The 23,899-nt window shown below is 45.2% G+C and overlaps 1 protein-coding gene and 1 pseudogene across 2 annotated transcripts in view; one reads left to right on the top strand and one right to left on the bottom strand.

The window, feature by feature from the left end:
- Positions 1 to 1,298: 1,298 nt before the first annotated feature.
- Positions 1,299 to 20,087, bottom strand: LOC130871188 (60S ribosomal protein L35-like; annotated as a pseudogene).
- St6gal1 (ST6 beta-galactoside alpha-2,6-sialyltransferase 1) overlaps positions 19,751 to 23,899 on the top strand; it is a 143,258-nt gene continuing 139,109 nt past the window's right edge. The window contains exon 1 of one of the 2 annotated variants that reach the window (XM_057764497.1): positions 19,751 to 20,204. The gene's annotated coding sequence lies outside the window, so the exon portion shown is untranslated. Of the gene's footprint in view, positions 20,205 to 20,936; positions 21,130 to 23,899 lie in introns of those variants that run through there. The other variant, XM_057764499.1, reaches the window with a different exon arrangement.

The following is a 23,899-nucleotide window of genomic DNA, read 5'->3' as shown; positions in this document are numbered from 1 at the left end:
ACAGCAGCTTCATTCAACAAACATTAAAGGAACACCTCCTGGGCCCCTGGCTTGGGACAGACTGCAGATTCTGCACAACACCCCAAGAGGACTTCAGATAGCAGTTATCATTTGTTTCCTAACCCACATATGAGCTTTTCTGATACAAGCGAGCCCTTTTGAGTGTGAGGCCCAAATCTAGGTGGACAGAGCATGCCCACATCTCACCAAGCCTTTCTATATTCTTGATTGAACATGCTCGATTTTAGGTGACTTCATGCAGAAGTGGGAACCGAATATTATTTGGCACAGCAGAAAACCCCTAAAACATCCTTCGGCAAGGAAGGCATTATACAATTGTCTTGGAAGTAAATTGCCTTCTTAATTATGGATGCCTGTGGCTACAATTACAGATAAGTAGCTTTTCCCACGTCTAAACTTCTTCCGGCTGACTTCTCTGAGGCCATGCTGGCAAGCCTCCCTGGATTTTCTATTTGATTCTCAGAGGTGGTGAGGGAGACAGAAAGAGGTGACCTGGCCAGAAGCTCAAAGGGGTCAGGGATGGGTAGGTGCAATGATGTTGAGGAAACATTTTTTGGAACTTGCCCCGAGGGAAGGTTTGCTGCCCTGCAGCCCGGCTGGACTTCTAGACGGTCTTACCGCAGAGTGGCTTCCCAGGTACCCCTGCCCTTCCTGGGGTCCTGCATTGAATGACTCATGAAGGGAGGACATGAAACTGATGTGAGCCATGCCACGCAGGTATCACCCCAGAGCTCCGGAGCAGGTGCCCAAACTTTGTCAGGCCTCTATCTTAGACTTCCGTGTCCTAGGGCCAGATCCCATGTTTACACTCCTGGGCTCAGAAGTGTTGGTTCCTATTAAACACAGAAGACTATTGTTTTCTGGAAAAGCCGGCCTACAGCCAGAGAGTCAGGAGGGCAGGGAGGAGACCCGCTGTGGGTCCTGACGACACAGGAGCTGACAACTTCAGCTGTCATGATTCCGGGCCTTTGTTTGAGGAAGAGGGGGTTTCAGCAGTTCCCAAAGCAGAACAGTAGTACACAGAGGTGCCAGCTCCAAACTCTAAAAGCCAGCCCAAAGCAAGCCTGTATCTTTATTAAGCAAAGACTATTCTTTCCATTGTGTCTGACGCAGGTTCTCACCGTTTCCCTCCTCAGGCATTTTTGTGGGTTTTGCTACCTTTTACCTCCCATCTGAAACCCGGATATGTATGTATGTATGTATGTATGTATGTATGTATGTATGTATGTATGTATGTATGTATATATTTGCCATTTTTGTACTTTATTGCCCTTCCATTAGGCCTTGACCGCATACTTGCGTAGCGGGTACAGCCTCTCCTTCCGCTGCTGCTTCTCTGTCTTCAGTTTCTCCTCGTGCTTGCTGAGCCGGTGGCACATGGCTCTAGTTTTCTTGGGTCGCAGGTTCAGAGGCTTGTATTTCTTGCCCTTGTAGAATTTCCTGAGGTTTTCCTTTTGAGTCTGGTTAATGACGGTGAGAACACGGGCGACGGATTTGCGGACAATGCGTATCTTGGAGAGCTTGGACGCAGCGCTGCCTGTCACCTTGGCAATGCGAAGCTAGGATAGCTCCACCTTCAAATCGTCCAGTTGTTTTAGCAGCTCCTCCTTCTTCTTGCCGCGAAGGTCCCGAGCCTTAATCTTGGCCATGGCTGTGTTGCTCACCGCTGAGGCCACCTGGTCCGAGAGAAAGAGCCGGATATAATTTTCTTGCACAAAGCCCTTTGAAGAACCAACTCAGCTGACTTGAGATACGGCTTGGTTTTTTTCTCTCTAAGCTTAGCCCTCATGGCCCCGGTGGCTCATGTCTTCTCCTGCTCCTCACCTAGAAGGCTGAGAGGGCTTTCCTTCTCGCCTTGGCTAGCTGGGCCAGCAGTCAAGACAGTAGGCCCAGGTACTGTCCTTTCTAAAGGAGCTGCCAGCTTTCTGGGGCTTACTAAAATATGACCAAACCGATCCTGCTGTTCCCATTCCCAGTGCACCCTGCTCTCCCCTCTCCAGCCCACCAAGTCTGGGCAGAAGAGGAAAGCATGAAGAGACGGTGAGGGGTTGTGAGGGCAAACAGTGGAGAGGCCTGTGGGCAAGGGCGAGGCTTGGGTGGCCATGCTTGCCTCACCTCACACTGCAGGGCTCTGAGAATCACATCTCACCATTCAGCCAGAAAATGATTATTTGTGAGTGCAGTTATGTGTGTTTCCAAGCGAATATGCATATTAAGATGATAAGTGGATTTAAAAAACAAAACTTAAAATTGTTTTCTGGATTCTGTTGTTTAAAGGTAACTGATCAACCAAATATATTATTAATTAAATTGTATATTCAAAAAATGGCTAAGACGATAAAGGTATGCCTTTAACCCTAGCACTCAGTAGCCAGAGTAGGAACTATCTACATAGAGAATTCTAGGTTAGCAAAGGCTAAATAGTGAGACCCTGACTTAAAGAAAAAAATAAAACGGCAAATTTTATGTTAGATATGTATTACCACAATAAAGAAATTATTATAAAGTTATATTTAGATGTCTGCTGTAGACAACTTGAAAAATTAAGAAAGATTTAAAGAGTCACTTATGCCTCTTCTTCCCTCGTAGAATTTTTAAACTTGAGATGGCACTATTTATATTGCATTGTTAAAAAATATTTTAATGGATACATGTATTTTAGAGATTTACAAAACTGTGTTTAATAGCTCAGTGTTTGAGGCAGTTTCCAACAATAATTATGCTGATACATTAAAAAAACAGCTTTAACCAAAAGCAATTTACAGATTCAATGCAATGCCCAGCAAAATTCTTACACCTGTAAGAATGGCCAAGATCAAAAACACGGATGACAACTTATGCTGGAGAGGCTCTGCATTGCTGGTGGTAATGTAAGCTGGTACAGCCCCTTTGGATGTCAGTGTGGTGATTTCTCAGAAAATTAGGAAACAACCTTCCTAAAGACCCAATAATACCACTTTTGGGTATAAATCCAAAGGATGCTCAATCCTACCACAAGGACATGTGCTCAACTATGTTCATAGCAGCATTGTTTGTCATAGCCAGAACCTGGAAACAACCTAAATGCCCTTTGACTAAAGAATGGATAAGGAAAATGTGGTACATTTACACAATGGAGTACTGCACAGCAGAAAAAAACCGACATCTTGAATTTTGCAGGAAAATTGATGGAGCTAGAAAACATCATTTTGAGTGAGGTAACCCAGACCCAGAAAAACAAATATCACATGTACTCACTCATAAGTGGTTTTTAAACATAAAACAAAGAAAACAAGCTTACAGTTCACAGTCCTAGAGAACCTAGACAACAATGAGGACCCTAAGAGAGACATACATGAATCTAATCTACATGGGAAGTAGAAAAAGACAAGATCTCCTGAGTAAATTGGGAGCATGGGGACCATGGGAGAGGATTGAAGGGGAGGGGAGAGGCAGGGAGGGGAGCAGAGAAAAATGTAGAGATCAATAAAAAAGAACCAGCTTTAATGTGTCTATCAAAGAGAGATTCTGAGAATGGACACATTTGTCTTTGCGTTTGTTCTGAATCCTCCAGTAACTTCGATACTTGGCCCCGGAAGGAAAGCTTCACTGAACACTCTAGCCTGCAGGAATCTTTGCTTCCTGTGACCCCAATGACAGTCACTAAAATAAGCCCTTGTGAATGTATGTGCTTGTCAAGTATCAATTCATTCTCTAATAGTTTTGTCTAGTATAGTAACCAAGGCCAAGTCTCATCAGTACTTCCTAAAGATCATCTCAGTTTATCTTCCCAGTACCACCCATTTTACCGACAGAAACCTGAAGCACAGTCCCAGCCTCGGTGACTCCAGAGTCACACTGCACTGATGGTTATACCTGCTGCCTCTGCCAGGCTGTTCCAGGGATGACAAAGTGGTCAAAGCAATGGCACTCTCGGTAGCACTTTGGCTAGAAGAACTACCGTGGTGGTGCCCTCAGACTAGGACAGGCTACTGACACCACAGCTGTTGTAACTGTGTACCAGGATACAGTCCTCAAGTGTCTGTGGTGACCCTGAGGGAAGCAAAGACATTTCGCTGCTAACTGTGTCCAAGCACAGCAGATGCAATTCTACATTATGTGTAACACTTGATAACGACAGCAAAGGGCTATAACCGGCTTTTACCCTTGCTGTATTATGCCCTGTGTGATTGCTGACTGTGCCCTTCTGTGGATTCAAAGAGCCTGGAACAGTAGCAGCCTCATACACCTTGTTACAGTGTCCCTCGATTGTGTTAAGGGGTCACATCCAGTGATAGATGTACACTATCTAGGTTTATACATCCTCTGATGTTCACAGTGACAAACTTGGTCCTCCAGTAAGATGGAGCCCGCTATTGACAGACTCTTGGCTGAATACTTGTCTCTTGGAGGTTGCTTACAGTCTGGGCTGTCCACTTAGTGTTTGTATTTATTACCAGTATTCCCCACTTAGCTCTGCAGTTCTGAAGTATCTTTGTGGCTGTCGGGAAGCAACTTTGTTTCTCCATTCAGTCTGCTTTTGGAAGTCCGAGCTTTAGCCTTTTGTCTTCTTCCATCTCCAAGCAGCATGTAACCAGTTTCTAGGCGGTACTCAGCAAGACCTTAGCAGTTTCTAGAAGGCGGCAGAAAGAGAGCTGGAGCATGGAGACCAGGCTTTGCTTGATGAGTAACTGTTAAACACAGGGTGGTTTCTTGACCACTCTGGGGTCACCTTCTTTGCAAGGGAGACAAGATCATCTTTGGCATTCTACAAGTGTGGGGCAATCTCCCACTATTATCAGTTTTAACAAAAAATGTTTTTTTTATTTTTAAGTTATGTGTGTGTGTGTGTGTTGTGCACATGCATGCAGTATCTGCAAAGGCCAGCAGAGGGCATCACATTCATATGGAGCTGGAATTATAGGTAGTTAAAAGCTGCTGATGTGGATGCCGGGAATTAAACTCCAGTCCTCTGCAAGAGCAGTACACACCCTCAACTGCTGAGCTGCCTCTCTAGTATGGTTACTTAGTTTTAAAAATGTAGTTTTTGGCTTTTCCATACATATGTATAATGTTTCTGATCATAGCCACTTTCATTACCTCTTCTCTTTCTTTTTCTTTCTTTCTCTCTCCCTTCTACCCCTTTTCCTTCCTTCCTTCCTTCCTTCCTTCCTTCCTTCCTTCCTTCCTTCCTTCCTTCTTTCCTTCCTTTCTGTACACCATATACATGCCTAATGCCCATGTTGGCCAGAAGAGGGTGTCAGATCCCTTGGAGCTAATTTATTGATGGTTGTGAACTGCCAAATGGGTGCTGGGAATTGAACACTGGTCCTCTAAAAGAACAGCAAGTGCTCTTATCCACTAGACCATCTCTCTGACCCCACATTTGGTGTGGGAGGTCCTTCTGTCTGTGTGTTGCTTTTGCTGATTAATGAATAAAGAACTGCTTTGAGCCTATGACAAGGAAGAACAGAACTATGTGGGGAAAACTAAGCTGAATGCTGGGAGAAAGAAGGGCGGAGTCAGAGAGATGCCATGGAGCCACTGCCAGAGTTAGACATGCCAAAACTTTGCTGGTAAGCCACTGTCACATGGCAATACACAGATTAATGGAAATGGGTTAAATTAATATGTAAGAGTTAGCCAATAAGAAACTAGAGCTAATGGGCCAAGCAATGATTTAATTAATATGGTTTCTGTGTGATTATTTTGGGTCTAAGCTAGCCGGGCGCCCGGGAACCAACAAATGGCTCTCTCCTCCTACACACATTACCCTCTTCTTTTCTCCACCCACCCACTCCCTCTGAACATCCGTTTCTTCCCAACAAGCTCACCTCCTGCTTTCATGTCTTTCTGGTTTTTGTTTTGTGGCCCACTGAGTTTTATTAAGGTTGCCCCCATGAGCATGGTTAGGGATGCTTATTTATTAGATCTTGGGCCACTAGCCAGTGGTTATACTACTGAAAAAAAAGACTCTCCTTCCCCTCACCCCCATCCAAAGTGGAATACTGAAGGACCCAATCTCAGGCAGCACTGTTGTGTGATGTTTTACTCCTCAGGGCCAGAGAGGTTGTGTTTTTCTCAGAAACTGTACAGTGCTAGTAAAATGCAAACCTGGATTTAAACTGTGTTCTGGTTGCCACCATGACTCTGAGTTACTGACTGCCTCATTATTTAGGGAATAAGCTATGTCACCAGCCTGGTGGAACAGCATCAAGGAAGAAAAACTGGCCAAGAGGAACAAATCTGCTTTCTGGCTGCAGCTGGAGCCAGGAAGGGTGTCCTTCCTTATCTGTGGGTGCTGGCCAAGAACGAGGAGACAGATGCTCTGCAGTCCCTACCCAGGGGGGCATGGCTGAGATAGGAGCCATGCTTCTGTTCTGAGTGAGTTCACATCTCTAAATCTGACAAATAAAAATTTATCATGATTTGTGTTATATTTTTAAATGAAGCAAAGTGGGTTTTATGGCACACTTTGTATTCACTTTATGTGTTCACTTAAAAGCCCATAAAATCAAAATTTCATAGTTATATGTTGAATGAATAATTTATTATTTTTCTTTTACTGAAAATAGTTTTTTTTTTTTATATAATATACCTTGGTTTTGGTTTCTTCTCCCTCTGCTCTTCCCAGTTTCTCCCCACCTTTCTTCCCTTCTGGGTCCAACCCTTTTCTGTCTCTCATAAGAACAAACAGGCTTCTAAGGAAATATAATATAATATATAAAATATTATGATAAAAAACTAACACATAAGAATAGGACAAAACAAACAAACAGAAGGAAAATATTCCAAGAAAAGGCACAAGAAACAAATATATCTGCAGAGATCCATTTATTTATACACGCAGGAATCCCATAAAACAGAAAACCAGAAGTATAACATATATGCAAAGGGCTGTAGTATTCAAAAAAGAAAATAAAATAAATAAAAGTAGAAGTTATAAAACTAAAAAAAAGGAAAGAAAGCAGCCCTGACATGGAATCATGAGACAAGGAACAAAGTAGCGTTGCATTTATTTTCTGCTGCATATCTGCCTGCTGGGGATGGGGCCTACCCTTAAGAGTTGTTTGCTTCCTCTTGGAAAAAAACTACTCCTTCATCTGCAAGTGGCTGTCAATTGGAAATAGCCTGTGGCTTATGGGTGGGGACATGTGGCTGCTTCTTTCAGCTGTAGGACCCCATCGGGTAAAGACCTCTGCAGGCCCTGCTTAAGCCGCCTCAGTCTCTGAGAGGACGTGTGTGCACTGTCCTGCTGTGTCTAGAAGGTCTTGTTTCTTTGTTTCTCCCCATCCCCTCTGGCTCTCACATTCTTTCTGCCTCCTCTTTCTGCAGGGTTCCCTGAATGAAGAATTTAAAGGAACAATAATTGAAAGGCCATGGTTTCGGGAAATTCTGCGCATGCTGAATACTTTGCTGAAGGCATGAAGAGTTGCAGATCTGAGGTTCCCAGAGAATTCAGAGATGAACCAGGCCTTGGGAAATGGGCTGTACTCGTGAGAGCTAAGAGGGATGAGGTGAGTCAGAGGGATGGAAAAGTCTAAGAATGTTCCAATGTCAAAGACACATCTTTGCATACAAGGATGCAAGGTAAAACCTGAAGGGTGTGGTGGGTAAAGCATGGCTTTGCAGTCACTCGCATCCTAGTTCGGTCACCAGCGCTGGTAATTACAAGCCTTTGGCAGTTGTTCTAATTCCTTAAGCCTTAGTTATCTAATTCTCAGTGATGCATAGCTCGGTTATTGGCTTAGTAATTTGAGGATGTTATTATCATCTCTCTGATCATTCTGGAGATCCCAGATTCTAACTTGACTATGCTCTATTTCCCTTCAGGACCCAAAAATTGAAGACTTGTATCTTAGCTGATGAGAACCACAGAGTTGTAAAGTACTTTATCCTTCATGGGGAGAAGAGCAGGGTGAGAGGAATGGGCTGGTGTAGGCCCAGCGCCACATAAACGTTCCTGATGAGAGGCTCCCATCTTCTGGCCCCCTTATCTCCTTCAGACCTTTCTGCACCTGCTCCGCAGTTTCCGGCTATCATTTTATGCCCCTTTCCCTTCACTGTGAAGAGGTGGGCTCCAGAACTTCCTTCTGACCCCTGGGCACTAGGGCAAGTCAGAAAGCTGGGAATAGGTTTTCTTTTCTCCTGGAGGTGCCCTTATGGAAGATCCTCAGAAGTTCCTGGTGTTTCTCTCCTTTAGCTCTACAGGTATTTGGGGGGATCTGCCCTCTGGCTCCTTATTAGTATCTCGAACAGGGTCAGAAGATATGGGTACTTGGCCAAACTCTGCCTCTTATTACCCAGGTGGCTTTCGGCAGGCTATTGTAGGCTTTGGACTTTAGTTGGTTTATCTGTAGGATATGGATAAACGGGAAGATGTCTGTAGGAGTGTCTTGGGAATCCTTCAAATGGATAATGAACATCAAAACAAGTAGATGGCAGGAGTGGGGGGCGGGGAGGGATGGGGGAAGTGGTTAGAGAGGGGAGGCAGGGGACTTTGTGTTCATGTCTCTTTAGCCAAGCATCGATGGGCTCAGAGTCCATCATCAAACCTCTCCTCAGTAGCTCACTCCGAATGTAGGTTGTGACTATTGAGATCTATTCTGAGCAAGGCAAAAATTTCAGTATCCCTCATCCCTAAGAGTCTGAAAAATGTCTCACGGAGTAACTGACTGAAGGTGTCAGACAGATGGTGTTCCTTGCTTTCCAGGATGACAGTCACCTACTAGGATCCCACACAGATGCGATGTGGGCCTTTAAGCATGGCTGTGTAGATTTAATACATGTTCCTGCATCCGCGTCCTCCAGCACAAACGCTCAGAAACTGTCAGCGTCTGTGGTCATGTTGGGAAGCTTGTTCCTTTCAGATAGAAGCCTTCGGGTCATGACCTGTAGTGCTCCGAGACCATCAGGTTGCTCTCATCCTTATGAGCTCTCGGCTTGCTAATTGAACCAGACAGTTGAATGTTGCATGACATCACCAAGCAAGGCTGTAATGGGTAATGCTACATCCTGCAGGGACTGTTTCCGGCAGTGAGGCCTGCCAGTGATTCCCAAATGCATATCTGATGTGTCACACACTTAGACTTTCGCTGAGCTGGTTGTGGATTAATTCAAATCACGAAACTCTCATCTGTCCCTGCCTGACATGACTGTAACGTGCAGGGAGCTAATTAGAAGCTGTCAAAGGTTTATGTTAAGACCTGTACAAGACAGGGTAGAAAATAGATGTGGTCTCCCAGGAAATATGGAAACTTTAGGGAAGTGTCCAGTGAAGCAGAAATATGCCTTTTCTTCCTGAATTTTACTGGACTAGTGATATGGCTCAGTGTGTAAAAGCATTGGCTGCAGAAGCAAGCCTGACGACCAGAGTTCAATTCCTGGAATGTAGGCAGAAGGAAAAAAAAAAAAAACAATACTGAAAAATTATCCTCTGACTTCCACATAAACACCATGGCACACATGTGTGTGCACACACATCACACACACACACACACAATAATTAAAAAGTAAGGTTTTTTGCCCTGCTGTTTCTGCCCAGTTAATTTGGGTGATGGTTATGATGAAGAATGGGGCTGAGGCTTTAGCCTTGCCGCTGTTTCAATAGCCTGAACATACAGTGGCATAGTCCTTCAAGGACAGTGACACAGAGCCCTGTTTCTTACAAAGTTCCTCTGTCCTCAGGCATTGGGACTGACTTTTCTCTGTGTGGAGAAACTTCTCTGAGAGGAGTCAGAAGGAGGGAACCATACTGACTTGGTCAACTTCTCACCGGGGGAAGCATATCACCCACAGACAACACTGGATCTGGAGGAGGAGGGGAATGCAATTCTTGCTGGTCAGCCAAGCTCAGAAACAACAGACTACCTACCTGCCTTTATTTCATTAAAGTAGAAAACTGAGACCCAGAAGGGAATATCTTGGCAGGGTGGGCCGTGAGAACCGAGGGTAGAATGTCACACACTTTCTCCTTCCCTTCCACCGTGTAAGGTGTGGCTTTTGTGAAAGAGCGGCTCTTCCTTGAGGAAGAGATGTATAAAATTCATGAGGATAAGCAAGGACCTGTAAGGCCGTCGACGCTCACCTCTGGTCATCAGCTTACTATAATTGGTTCGATGTCTTGGTTACAAATCCAACGCCATCACTTCTGTGTGGCCCCGGTGATGTTGCTTACCTCCCAGTCTCCTCAGCTGTAAACTATGACTAATAGCATTGATAGCACTCATCTCGTATGGTTCAAGTGATGCAAACAGCAAAGGGCTCAGCAAAGTGCCTGGATCACGGTTGTTGTTGGGCTTAGACGACTCACGGTAAAACATATGTTCCTGTGTACTTTATGGACGCTGTCCCTGGTATCCACAACAGTCCTATCAAATGGCATTGCTAATAGAGTTTTCCTTACGAGAGAGTGGGAAGAATCAATGTTGTACCTATGGTTGGTCACAATTGGGCATTTTTGTGGTCTCTATCCACATGAGTGACCTTAGAAATAATCTCACCAGATCAAAGACCTCAACATAAAGCCGGCCACACTGAACCTCATAGAAGAGAAAGTGGGAAGTATGATTTAACACAGGAGGCCACTTCCTATATAGAACCCAGCAGCACAGACACTGAGAGAAACAATAAATGGAACCTCCTGAAACTGAAAAGCTTCTGTAAAGCAAAGAACATGGTCAATAAGACAAAACGACAGCCTACAGAATGGGAAAACATCTTCACTAACTCCACATCAGACAGAGGTCTGATCTGCAAAATATACAAAAAACTCAAGAAACTGGACACCAAAAGATCACATAATCAAATAAAAAAATAGAGTGCAGATCTAAACAGAATTCTCAACAAAGGAATCTAAAATGGCTGAAAGACACTTAAGGAAATGCTCAACATCCTTAGTCATCAGAGAAATGCAAATCAAAACAACTCTAAGATTTCATTTTACACCTGTAAGAAGGGCCAAGATCAAAGACACTGATAACAACATCTTGAAATTTGCAGGCAAATGGATGGATCTAGAAAATATCATATTGAGTGAGGTAACCCAGACCCAGAAAGACAAATATCATATGTGCTCACACATAAAACAAAGAAAACCAGCCTACAATTCACAATCCCAGAAAACCTAGACAAAAAAGAGGACCCTAAGAGAGACATACATGAATCTAATCTACATGGGAAGTAGACAAAGACAAGATCTCCTGAGTAAATTGGGAGCATGGGGACCATGGGAGAAGGCAGAAGAGGAGGGAAAAGGGAAGGAGGGGAGCAGAAAAAGATGAATAGCTCAATAAAATCAATTAAAAAGATTGAAAGTTGAGAAAAATAAAAAAAATTTAAGAAAAGATACATATCCATGGAGGTAAGTCTCAAGAATGCACGAGGAGGACAGAGTGAAATTTGGCCACTGGTTAGGAAAGAAAGAAAGAAAGAAAGAAAGAAAGAAAGAAAGAAAGAAAGAAAGAAAGAAAGAAGAAAGAAAGAAAAGAAATGCAAGCTGGAGCCGGGCACACACCTTTAATCCTAGCACTCAGAAGGCAGAGGGAGGAGGATTTCTGTGAGTTTGAGGCCAGCCTGGTGTACAGTTAAATGTAGGACAACGAGGACAACTAGGGCTACACAAAGAAACTCTAGTTGTAAAAAGAAAAACAAAACTAGAAAGAAAAGAAGGAACAGGGAAAAAGGGAAGAAGGGAGGGAGGGGGGAGAGGGAGATACACCTCCCTCCTCTCTTCCTGACCCCCCACACCTCCATCTACCTTCCTCCCCTTCCACTCCTCCGTCTCCCTTCAGAAAGGGGCAGACCTCCCATAAGCTTGAACAAAGCAGGACACACTAAGGTGGGGTAGGACCAAGCTCCTCCCCCTGCATCAAGGCTGGACTAGGCAATGCAGCAAGGGGAACAGGTTTCTCAAAGCCAGCTAAGCACCAGGGACAGGTCCTGCTCTCACTGCTAGCAGTCTTATAAACAGACAAAGCTACACAACTGTCATACACATGCAGAGGGCCTAGGTCAGTCCCATGCAGGCTCCATGAGCCAGTTAGGGTTTCTATAGCTGTGAAGAGACATCATAACCATAACAACTCTTATAAAGGAAAACATTTAACTGGGGTGGCAGCTTATAGTTCAGAGGTTTAGTCTAGTATGGTCCTGCTGGGAAGCAAGGCAACATTGAGGCAGACATGGTGCTGGAACTGAGAGTCATTACATTTTGATCCAAAGGCAACAGAAAGTGAATTGTCTCACTGGGCGTGGCCTGAACATATATGAGACTTCAAAGCACACCTCCACAGTGACACACTTCCTCCAACAAGGCCACACCTCCTAATAGTGCCAATCCTTTTGGAGTTCATTTTCTTTCAAACTACCACAGTAATATTTATCCAGTTGACATCTACTAAACTCAGTAAGCCAGAAAGGATCTAGGCTAGGTGAAGGGACCAAAAGACAATGAGAAACAGGCCCCAATCTTAAGGAACTTTAATCAAGTTTACAAAAATGTCACCATTATTGCCTCTAGGAGGACATTTTTATGGTGAGATTATTTTTTTCTTTTTTTATTGATATTTATTGAGCTCTACATTTTTCTCTGCTCCCCTCCCTGCCTCTCCCCTTCCCCCTTTAATCCTCCCCCAAGGTCCCCATGCTTCCAATTTACTCAGGAGATCTTGTTGTTTTATACTTTCTACTTCCCATGTAGATTAGATCTGTGTAAGTCTCTCTTAGTGTCCGTATTATTGTCTAAGTTCTCTGGGATTGTGGTTTGTAGGCTGGCTTTCTTTACTTTATGTTTAAAAACCACCTAGGAGTGAGGACATGTGATAATTGTCTTTCTGTGTCTGGGTTACCTCACTCAATGTTTTCTAGTTCCATCCATTTTCCTGCAAAATTCAGGCTGTCGTTAATTTTTTCTGCTGTGTAGAAAAAATGTGTAAATGTACCACATTTTTCTTATCCATTCTTCGATGGAGGGGTATTTAGGTTGTTTCCAGGTTCTGGCTATGACAAACAAAGCTGCTATGAACATGGTTGATTTGAACACATGTCCTTGAGGCACAATTGAGCAGCCTTTGGATATATAGCCAAAAGTGGTATTACTGGGTCTTGAGGAAGGTTGTTTCCTAATTTTCTGAGAAATCACCACACTGACATCCAAAGGGGTTTGTACAAGCTTGCATCTCCACCAGCAATGCAGAAGTGTTCCCTTTTCCCTACAACCTCAGCAAATAGTGAGATTTGACTTCTTCTTTTCCGATTTGTATCCCCTTGATCTTCTTTTGTAGTCTTATTATTCTAGCTAGAACCTCAAAAACCATATTGAATATATATGGAGAGAGTGGAGAACCTTGAGCTTACATTTCTTAATCACATCTTGATGTCTGGTCTTTTCCCAATAAGACATAAGTTCATCTTTCTTCCCCTCGTGCATTTGGCAAAAGACTTACTGCAAATCATTTAGACTAGCTGGAATTTTGTAAACAACCTTAGTGCACAGCTGTTGGAGAGGGCTGGTTAGAACGATGCTCCAATAGCTACATCCTCACTCTCTTGGTGCTACCTATGCCAGGCACTGCTGTAAGCACTGCTCTTACAATCAACTCCCGTAGTCTTTAGAACAGCCTCATGAAGTGGGCACTACCATCCTCATCTTACAGCCAGGAGAAAGAGCCAGAAGAGGGTAAGTAATGTTTTCCCCCAAGGTTACAAAGCATAGCTAAGCTTCAAATTCAAACAGCCCCTTACAGAGTCAGGATACTTCACCACTAAGCTCAATCTTCTATCCTACGGCTGAAGGCCAGCTCGATAACCACAAATAATTTGCCTGAAGACTTTGCTTTGCCTCTAGTAAAGGCTAAAATGGATTTTTAAAAAAATATCTGCTCTCGAGTTCACACCAGAAATACTGATGGCATGCTCTCAATGAGGGGAAATGCAGGGTATCGTTCTATACACACTGTAATCTTAGCTACGGAAAGCCCAAGAAACTCACACAGGAAATAGCTGGATGGAGCAAGGCCAAAAGGTTAGCTTTGCTTGTGACTGATAGACTGATGATTTTCCTCTCTGCTTTGTATATTCACTGGACCTTTTTTAAATTTCCTAAAGTGCATGTTACTGGGAAAATCAGAAAAAGGGAAAAAAAGTTATTTCAAAGTTTATTTTTAAAATGCCCCCTTTTCCCCCCATTAAAAACTTGGAAATAAAGAACATCTTGCACTGAAAGGAACCAGACCCAATGTCTAGACATCTCAGTGAGCAAAGGTTTCAGCGAAACATAAAAATAAATGAATAAAAAAACCATAATAACACGAGGCCTCATGCAAGGAAGCAAGTTTGAAACAAATGATCAACAGGCACAAAGTATTGATCCATCGCTCCCCTAAAGCATTAGTTAGCTTCAAAGAAGTTTCTAGAACTCACGTAGTCTCTTACGCAAAGCCTGAACTACCCTGCCAGTTATTCTGACAGTGGCTCTCAGAACAAAGAGCAGACAGCAGATTGCATCCTCTGCAGAAGTCCCCCGAGGAAGGCGATTTTCCAGCTCTGTATAAGAGAATTTATTACAAGTTCCTTTGCTTCCTCGAATGTGCTGAGTTACCTTTATTTACTGGAATCACTGATGAGTTTGGTAGCCGGGGCAGTTTATGAGGCTCGCTCCAGGGTGGCAGCACAGCATCTCTGGCAGCTATAGATCATAAGGTGTCTCTGCCTCCCAGCCCTCTGCCTTTTCCAGAGACAGGATTTCTCTGTGTAGCCCTGGCTGTCCTGGAATTCACTCTGTGGACCAGGCTGGCCTTGAACAAAAGGGTTTCTCTGTGTAACTGTCCTGACTGTCCTGGAAATTTGTCTGTAGACCAGGCTGGCCTTGAACTCACAGATATCCACCAGCCTCTGCCTCCAGAGTGCTGGGATCAAACAAAGGTGGGCATCACCATGGGGACTGGTCCTTTGGCAGGCAGGGGGCAGAGGTAGTGGGAAAGAAAAAGACCTTAGGGGCAAGATTCAACTTAATACTCACTAGTGGACTTCAGATGCTCACTTGCGTCTGCCTTTGAGTCTGCGTTTTGCCTGTATGCACAGCCAACTGAATCTGAAGGGAGGTCATGAGCAGGGAAAAAAAAGATGTATTTATATAGATGCAAATATGTAAATACACAAAGTATGTAAAAACACATGTATATATAAACCTTTTGCGAATGTGAAGATACCAATTCATGTGAATTGTCCTTTTGATAGTTTCCTACTTCCATTATATATAAGATTTGTTTTTATGTATGTGTACGAGTGCTCCCATATAGATTTGCTTTTATGTATTTGTGTGAGTGCTCTCATATAGATTTGTTTTTATGTATGTGTACGAATGCTCCTATATATGCGTGTACCGTTTGTGTGCCAGTGCCCATGGAGGCCAGAAGAGGGCACTGGATCCTCTGGAACTGGAGTTAGAGATGTTTGTGGGTGCTGAGAACTAAGCTAGGTTCCTCTGCAAGAGCAGCAAGTGCTCTTGATCTCAGCCATTTCTCCAGCTCCAACTTCCCTTGTCTTTCTTTCCTTCTTTCCTTTCCTTTTCCCTTCCTTCCTTCCTTCCTTCCTTCCTTCCTTCCTTCCTTCCTTCCTTCCTTCCTTCCTTCCTTCTTTTCTACCTTTCTCCCTCCCTTCCTCCTTCCTCCCTTCCTCCCTCTTTCTCTCTTCCTTCCTTCCTTCCTTTCTTTCTTTTAGGAAATGTCAAGGAAAACTGGTATTTTCTATAAGAATACAATTAATAGAGCCGTCTAGATGAGACTATCTGGGTAGATGAATGTTGAGGGTGGAGGCATGGGAATGTAGGAGGTAGACCAGGCTGCCTAGAGAAATTTCTTTATTGATTGGTTGGTTGATTGATTGATTGGTTTTTTTTCAAGACAGGGTTTCTCTGTGTAACAACCCTGGCTGTACTGAAACTCACTCTGTTGACCAGGCTACCCTGGAATTTACAAAGATCCACCTGCCTCTGCTTCTCAAGTCCTGGGATTAAAGGCATGCACCACCACCACTGGCAACCTAGAGAATCTTAAAGTTTCACTATCAGTGAATACCTGGGAGTCTTGCCTTGTGATGTCAAAACATGACATCATTTTACCTTCTTGAGAACACATATTTTCTGTAATAATATCATCTCCAATCCAAGAGAGCTGCAACACATTGTTTGGAATTAAATTTTTTGAATATTTATGGAGATGCAGCAGTTAGGAACAGATATTGACCCGAGTTCAGTTCCCAGAACCCATGACGAGTGACTGTCAGTCACCTGTAACTCCAGCTCTAGGGAACCCGATGCTCTCTCCTGGTCTCTGAGGTATATTTATGTCCACAAGCCTACAAACCCCCTCCCTTATACATAATTAAAAATAAAATAATTCTTAAAAAACATTTTGAAGTCAGATCTGTAGTTATCTCCCCACCCACAAGTATGAACATCATACTAAGATTGACTTCAGGCAAAACTAGGGAAAGCATCAAGGGATGACGGGAGAATACTGGACTTCTAAGGACAACCCTCACAAAGAGAGGGCTAGTGAGAATACTTACACAAACTGCCTTGCATCCAAATGCTGAACTCTTGTGTGCTTAGAGACATTGTTGTTTTTGTTATTTTATTCCTGCCTTCTTGCTTGGCCATTGTATTCTCCCCTTTGCGTGTGAGTTTCAACTTCAAGCTTGGCAGCACTGAGGGTCAACATGGGCAGCCCAGGCAGATCGCAGTTTCCTGGGTCCCAGAGTCAACCTCACATTGGACAATGTGTGCTGAGGTGCTCAGAAGAACCATGAAAATCTATTCCAGGTCTTCGTGAGCATCTACAGTGGGGTTGGATAAAAGGATTTGGGAGGAAAGTTCTAATCGCTTGCCATATCCTTTGTCCCCAGGATATTTCTCAAGAGTGTCAAGTAAATACTGTTTGCAAGTGGCTTGTTGTAACTGACTATTACAGAGAAGGACCTCATTTATATTCATTACTACAACTGCCTGAAGAGATGACTGGGAAGGGCATGACCCAAGACTCTGAGGGGCTGTCTTAGTCTATTAAGGCTGCAGCAACAAATATACAAAATAGGTTATTTAAAGCACTAGAAATCTATTTTTCACTGTTCTGAAGTCTAGTAGGTTCAAGGTCTAGGTGACTACTGCTTTAATGACTAGTGAGGACAGGTGTCCAGAGTGTAGCTGGTGCATTTTAGCTGCATCTTAACATGGTAGAAGGACATGCCAGTGTCTCCTTGGTAAAGACATCGGTCTCCTTCAAGATGGTTTTGCCCTCATGACGTCTCTGCTTCTGCAAGGCCTTGTCTCCTATTGCTATTTCTAGAGGCAGGCTTGAGATTTCCACATATGAATGGAGGAGGGTACATTCAGATGGTGGAGCCTAAGTTGCTGGAAAGTCTAAGGAAAGCAACCAGTCAAGGCACAGACTACACAATAGCCTCCGAGTTAGTATTTCATCTCGTCTCTCACTTGTAGGTCAGGAGATGAGAGAGCCACCCTGGGAAAGCCACCAGATGGTTATCCCACCCTGAAATTTTGCTGGGAATACCCCTCTGCATCAGCTCGTCTGTCCCAGAGCCCCAGAACTTCTTTTTAGGCTTGCCACAGTGTGTGGTTATTTTAAGTCCGGCAAGCTCAAAATCCCAAGAGATCCCCTTCCCTTATTTTCTCCATTGACTGGCCAAAGATCTAGAAAATAGAACTCAAGACTAGGGACTGTACCACATTTTAAAATGGTTGCTCTCCTATTGCTTGGGTCTTAGTTCCTAAGTTGAGCTGAACCAAGGAGGTTGAAAAAATGGATTGAGGTTTTCAGTGAATGTGGGGGATTCTGCCTTCTCCAGGGGCCTTGGGTGGCCTAATTTCCTCATTCATGAACGGGCTTAGCACCTACTGTGGCACAAGAGACACTGCCATAAGCTTTGCACCTCTGGTAGCTATTGTTTAGATGCCCTTTCTTAATTTCCTCAGTTAGTGTTGCTGCTGAGGGTCTTCTTCGATCTCTGCTGATGTTTGTTTCCAAGTCATTCCTCTCACCCACACCCCTTGCTCCTGCTTTCATCTTCCAGCATGGCAGCGGGAGAATCAATGTAAAACACAAAGATGTCATGGGTAATGTCATTTAAAGGTTCTTAATGTAGCAGAAGAAAATTGTCAGCACCCTTTCAAATAAAAAATCTGAGTGGTGTGGGAGGTCCTTGTGTCTATGTGTTGCTTTTATTGGTTAATGAATAAAGAACTGACTTGGTCTATAGCATGGGAGGAGGAAGGTGGGGTCAGAAAGAGCTGCATGGAGCCCCTGCCAGAGTCAGACATGCTGAAACTTTGCTGGTAAGCCACTGCCATGTGGTGCTATACAGATTAATAGAAATAGGTTAAATTAATATAATAGTTAGCCAATAAGAGGCTAGAGCTAATGGGCCAAGCAGTGATTTAATGAATACAGTTTCTGTGTGGTTATTTCAGGGCTGAGCAGCCAGGAACGAAATAAGCCACCTCCTTCCAACATCTGAGTTTGTGTGCCACTGTTTAGTCACATTCTAGAGTGTGCTGTTCTGAACATGCTAGTTATGTTGACTCGAAGTGACTCGATTCATACAAGTCATTTCAAATAATCATGAGAACAGTACTGTGCCCTAGATCTCCACGTTGCAGAAGAGGAAAGACTGGCACAGGGAGACTATGGAACTCACCCAAGAACAAATAGCTGCTTGGCCCCAAAACTGAATTCACTGTCTGGCACTTTCTGATTCAGGTCTCTGGATTAAGTCACTGCCTCCATAGTGGCTAGGGGAGGGACAACAACAGAGCGAGTTGGAATCAAAGGATGGAGGAAGCACAGTCTGAAAGAAGGATGCTGGGGAGGAGGATGCAATCTTTCCTTTCCCAGGTGGGTGGTGGGAGGTGGCTACCTGGAATTGAAGAGACCCACTCTGGTGCTGGGGTTCAAGAAGTCTTCCCAAGGAGACATTTTGCTTTCCCAGAATCCTCAGCCCAGCAGTCGTCCACTTCCCTTGTGCTCTATTTCATCTCCCTCTCAACACAGAGGCGGATATTCAGCAGGTATCTGGGATGGGATTAGTGCCTCTGGACGGTGCGTCTCTTCTCTGGAATACATGAAGAACTGAAGGAGTAGCCTGACGCCTGCTTCCAGGCCTCATATAGATCATTTTCAGTCTTTCGGAAGTGGCCACTGGGTAATCAGATATGGTCAGCCTGCCAGCCTCTTCTTGAACAAGATGTTTCCTCCTGACTTCTCCAGTAATCTTATCCTAATCCTAGTGGAAGGAAGCCTGCCTTTACCATTTTAGTGGAGGCTTGTCTGCTTGCATACCTGCAGAGAAAAGTTCTTGGTCGCGGGTTCCAGAATATTTTTCCTTTCAAAAAAAAAAAGAATAATAAAAGAAATGTTTGAGGATGCTGTGTACTGGCTACGTTTGATGCTGGGAAATTTTCGTTAAACTCTAAATTTTAGAGTCTAAAATGTGTGTGTTCTACACAAAAAAATCGAGTTTCAAAGGGGTTAAACTGACTTCCCTGATCAGGGTCATTACGTGGGGCCAGCCCAGGCACCCTTGTTAAGAGCGTTTTTCCCAGACCACACCGAATCCAAAACTTCGGGACGTGCAGAGGTGGTGGGGTAGGGGTGGAGACAGCATTTGGGCTTCCTTGCCTGACGCATTGCTCCGCCCCACTAGCCTTGCTCTTTGTAGGGGGCCTACAAGATTCCTGCTTTACAGGGAGTCCTAAGCAGGCACCTTTAACCTTGAGCCTGCTCACTGGCGACCCCCAGAGGGCCAGAATGGTTTGGGGACCGGTGTGAATAAGGACTCTGGTTCTAGTTTTAACGACTCTATTTGCATAACGGAGACTGAGCTTCCTCCCGCCGGTCTGCAGAGCTTTTCTTCCCTCCTTCTCCGATCCCCTGCTACTACATCCCCCAGTCCCTCACTGCTCCCCCAAGACCCCCTTTTCAGCGGACTCACTCGGAGCTTGAGTGCCGGACTCTTCTTCCCCGGCCTGGTGAGGTTCGGAGGCACCTGGGGGTGTGTGTCCAGGACCAAGCCGGGCTAGGGAGCCGCCCTGGCACTGCCTGACCCTAACAAAGGGAATAGAGCTCCCGGCCGGCTCGAGCGCGCGGTGGGCACAGCGGCCGCCGCCTTCCTGGCTGAGAGTGCTGCCAGTGAGTACGGGCGAGGCGGGCGGCACTGGCCGGGAGGAGGGGTGCAGGGGTGAGCTGAGGGGCAGCCTCCGATGCCTGGGCAAGAGCCGCCGCCCCGGGCTGGGGGTGTCTGTCTCTGGCCCAGGGGAGGGGCAGGCACCCTGGCCTCCCGCGGCTCGCCAGTCTGCGCACCCACAACAAATCCACGTGTGCGGGGCACGCAGGAGCCCACAACGCAGCATCTGTATTGTGTAAGCGTTGCGTTGCAGAACGCGGGTCCCTTCCGATCTTGCCCACTGGGGTAACAGAGACTGAGCCTGGTGGAAGGAGAGGGAGCACATGCACCACAACAAACGCACGTGTGCCCCGCTAGGGATCTGGGGGGTGCTGTTAGCCTTGCTCAACAGCCCTGCTGAGCCGCCTGCGGGCAGGTTATTGTCCCAGCCAAACCCATGGGTGCGGTGCTTGGAGACGACACTCACTGCTGGAGGGCGAGAGGTGTTTCGAAAAGGTGTCCTGTCGGACTAACCCTGTAGATTTTAAAATGAAAAACAATCAAGAAAGAGACTACCAAAGCCCCCACCCCCACTTGTGTGTTCTACCCTTCGGCACGTGCCTTGTGGTGACAAGCCCTCACCTCTTCCCCCCCCCCCCGGGTTTCCTAGAGATGCGGGTTGAACCAAGAGTCTGTAGTTATCCTTTAAAACAGACTCTGTCCGACACACCATTGTCCCCGTGCTCTGGCGACTGCTTCTGGGGAATCTCGAGCGCCTCCCTAGCCTACCAAAAGAATAGTCCAATTTAAACCAAATTCACCAGTGAGGTCTTGGGTTTCGCTTGCACTTCGCCTCGGAGGTCCCTGTGCCTAGACCCTCCAGGTGTCACTGGCTCCTCCTCTTCACGCAAGGCCACCTAGGTCCTCTTGTCGTTTCCGAGGCTCGCGGAGGTAGGTCGGTTGTTTGAGTGCTTTCGCTTTACTTTCTGTCTGCTCATGCAGCCAGATTTTACTCAGTGAGATCTGGGCTTGGCAGCCCTGAGGATGGGGTGCGGGTGGGGTGAACGGATCCTGGGTGACCTGTGCAGGAGTGACAGCACCCCGCCTAACTGATGCTTCACTTCGGATAGTTCCTCTAGAGGCTAAGCGGTCTCTGAGGAGAGCTGGACAGCCTCCAGCCATGGACCATTGTTACTGCAAGGGTCCAGGCGACAACTAGAGAACTTTGTATTTTACAGGCAGGAAGCTAAGGTCTGAAAGTTCAGCCTCCTGAGTGTGGGTCTTCCAGCTGCTCTGCCTTCATCCGAAGGATTCTGCGGTTAGCTTAAAAGGCAGTCGCCTTAGGCAGAGCAGTTGAGAGTTAAACAAAGAAAATAATTCAAATTGGGATCTGCACCCTTCCATTATGCCTTTCAAGAGGTCCCTGTGCAGTGGAGAAGAGAGATTTAGAAATTCCCCGCTCGTCAGCCTATCCTGCTTCCATAACTTTGTTCTGCTCTCCTGGCTGCCCCCCTTGTTCTCAAGTTGAACTAGGGCCAACTATAGAGCCTTAGATGTTTTGCCTCATATCCCGGCGCTAAGAGGCCTTTGTTTGGGCAGGAGCAGGGGCTGTTGACATCAGCCCCATTGGGAGGAAAGTGTCTCTTGTAATCTGCTGCTCCTGAGCCCCTCGCTGGAGAACAAAGCACTGTTTTCATTGATTTTATTTAATTAATTTATCTATTATTTATAAGTCCCATGGAAGTAACTGTGCTTTTTGTGTTTGGCAGAGGAGAAGCAGGCAAAGGAAAGAACTCTGAGGCCAGTTTCCCAAAGCTAGCTATGATCTGTGGCCCCTCCTTTCATCCCTCACCTCCTAGGTGTATTTACCCACCCCTTGCTTTCCAGATGGTTTAACTTTGTAATGCCAGCGTAAAAACCACAGCTCTCAACTTACAGATAAAGGATAGTTTATTCTGGAGCCACTTTGAGCAGCCGTGGCCTGGGAACACAGATTTAGGTGACCCCCTAATTCCATGTTCCAGCGTGGAAGAGGTTACAGGGAGCCTGTCTAGCTTTACAGAACAGAGGAAGTCATAAATTAAGTCAAGCTTAAAATACGTTGGTAGGTCCATCAGAGAGGCAGGTATATAGAAATGCTACATAAAAAATGCTGGAAGCTTTTCTGTAGACTCAAGATGCTATCTGGTGGCATTCCTAGCTTTTAGTCTCCTGCTAAGTTAATAGATTATAAAAGGCTTTTTATCTTGAGTTTTAAGATGTTAATTTCGGCATGAGGGGTGGTGGTAGGGGGCAAAGAATGGGCGAGATGGGGGTGGGGTAGGGTACAAGGAATGGCTTTCCCGGAGGACCAGAACTGAGTCCAGGATAAAGTAATTAGCCTCTGAACCTGCAAAATTCCAATCTTCACAACACTGGAATTCTAATCAACCAATTGGTCCTTGCAGACGGTTTACAGCTAGGTGCCCGTGTCTCCTCAGAATGCTACCCCTATAATGAACTTGAGGCTCCTCAACCCTTTTGCTTCTCACATGGGAAAATTAAGGACCCAAGAAGAGAAATTACTTGCTTCCCAGTACACAGAAACACTGTCAACCGATTTTTAGTGTCTATTTTTGCGTCAAAGGGAAGGTGTTGCATCAAACAAACTGCTGTTGGTACCCCAGAGTAAAACCAAAGTTATTATGGTTGCTATAACAACACTCTTTAAAGTAAGGCAAAGAGTTCCTTAAGGATTTAAATGGGTTTGGCTGGTAAGCAGAGGAATGGATGCTGTTCCAGTGTAGACTGTGGCAGTTAACACTGAGGTTCAGTTTCCTTTGACTTGCTGACTGTGGTTCACTTTGCGCTTGTCCCCGGGAGCTGCTTTGCAGATATTTGCAAAACAAAGGACAATGGGAAGTCAGAAGACCAGAGACTCCTTAGCTTCTGGGCTGGGCTCTGTTCTTCTCTTTCCGGGTGGATCTGCCAGAGTCTGTCCTGGCTCTCCTGGGAAGGGAAGTAGGTGCTGCTGGAGGACTTAGAGCCTGAGGAGGGTTGCACGTATGGTTCATAGCTCATACCTGGCATCAGTGTGGTTTTTTTTTTTTTGGATAAGAAGAACTTAGTTAGGAAAACAGGTTATTTTTTGTTGTTGTTGTTGTTGTTGTTGTTGTTTTGCGTATTTAGTGCAATAACTTTTTTGTTTGTTTGTTTGTTTGTTTGTTTATTTATGTATGTTTTTACATCCTGACCCAAGTTTGCCCTCCCAGTTTCTTCCCTCCAACCCCCTCTATCCAATTCTTCTCCATTTCTATTCAAAAAGGGCCACATCTCCCACGAATATCAACCAAACATGGCATATCAAGTTGCAGTAGATGAAGCACTTCCCCTTGTATTAAGGCTGGGCAAGGCTAATCCAGTTGCGGAGAAGGGTCCCAAAAGCTAGCAAAAGAGTCACAGACACCCCTTGTTCCCACTGTTAGGAGTCCACAAGAGGACCAAACCACACACCTGTAACATATATGCAGAGGGCCTAGATCAGTCCCATGCCGGCCATCTGGCTGTTGGTTCAGTCTCTGTGAGTCCCTTTGAGCCTACGATAGTTGACTAAGCGAATTTTCTTATGATGTCCTTGACCCCTCTGGCTCCTACAATCCTTCCTATCCCTTTTCCACAGGATTTCCGGCATGCCCCCTAGTGTCTGCGTATTTCCCTTAGTTACTGGATGAAGCCTCTCTGT

The sequence above is a fragment of the Chionomys nivalis genome, chromosome 3 (assembly GCF_950005125.1).
Source record: "Chionomys nivalis chromosome 3, mChiNiv1.1, whole genome shotgun sequence".
Taxonomy (NCBI): Eukaryota; Metazoa; Chordata; class Mammalia; order Rodentia; family Cricetidae; genus Chionomys; species Chionomys nivalis.
The sequence above is the reverse complement of the archived record's forward strand: the minus strand, read 5'-3'. Positions and strand labels throughout refer to the sequence as shown.